The sequence below is a fragment of the Camelina sativa genome, chromosome 20 (genome assembly GCF_000633955.1).
Source record: "Camelina sativa cultivar DH55 chromosome 20, Cs, whole genome shotgun sequence".
Lineage (NCBI taxonomy): Eukaryota > Viridiplantae > Streptophyta > Magnoliopsida > Brassicales > Brassicaceae > Camelina > Camelina sativa.
In genome coordinates, this window is record NC_025704.1 from 28,390,079 (window position 1) to 28,391,486 (window position 1,408).

Genomic DNA, 1,408 nt, shown 5'->3' on the forward strand with positions numbered 1-1,408 from the left:
AAAAAAAAAAAAAAAAAAAAAAAAAAAACACGATATAAGCTTAACATTCAAACGGATATACTAAAAACAATGGTTGAGATGGTTATGCATGACATGTCAATCTCGTAAAAGAAAAAAAAAAATCACGAAAATATGCTTTGGTGCATTAGTTTTGGCAACATCAACAAAATTCATAGTATTTTAATGGGTTGTTTTAGATTGTTGTGTTGGTAATGACTAATGGGAAATTTTTACAACATAAATGTGCTAAAAACTGCAATATTAAAATAATTTGATTAAACAAAAATTGCAATAGTAACGTAAAAGTATGGCTTAATATACAGGGCCGGCATTCATGACATCAACACTCTTAAACTATTTTCATTTACCTCAATCTATTTTCCTTCATCTTTAGTTAATTTTTTTTGGTTACGTCTATTTTTTTAATCAAATCATCTTCAAATCCAAATTATACATTTTTCACATATATTGTGACTTGAGATTCAACACCACTGCATGGTCCTTCATGGTAAGATGCATCCGCGAGCGCCGTCGAGCTACTGCAGCCGAGATCTGTACAGATTTGCCAGCATCTTTTCTGACTACGTGGCAGCGCCCAGACCACTTAGATGCTACTTCTTATGTCTATTATATACTAAAAACAATGGTTGAGATGGTTATGCATGACATGTCGATCTCATAAAAGCAAAATAAAAAAAAATATCATGAAAATATGCTTAGGTGCATTCGTTTTGGCAACATCAACAAAATTTATAGTATTTTAATGGGTTGTTTAAGGAGCAATAGCAACATAAGCGGTTATGAAGAGAAAAAACTTCTAGCAAGCACTTGATTTTGATAACTAGTTTAGATTGTTGTGTTTGTAATGACTAATGGAAAAATTTTACAACATAAATGTGTTAAAAACTGCAATATTAAAATAATTTGATTAAACAAAAATTGCAATAGTAACGTAAAACTGTAAAAGTATGGTTTAATATACAGGGCCGACATTCATGACATCAACACTCTTAAACTATTTTCGTTTAGCTCAATCTATTTTTACTCTTCTTTAGTTAAACTTTTTTTTTGGTTACGTCTATTTATTTTAATCAAATCATCTTCGAATCCAAATTATACATTTTCACATGTGTTGTGACTTGTGAGTTGTAGATTAGAAATTAGACACGGAATAGACATGTAGATGATGAGTATTTGTTTCTCAAATGATATATTAAAAGATATTCCAAATATAATTTAAATTTTTATTAAATTCTTTTTGACTCAAAATTTTTAGTTCATGCATACAAATGTTGTTCTATTTTTAGTGTCTTGTCTTCGTTGAGATGTTTCATACTTCGTGATAATGATACCCAATTATTTACACAAAAATTTGACATTGTGAACAACTACAAAACAAATCCTGCCA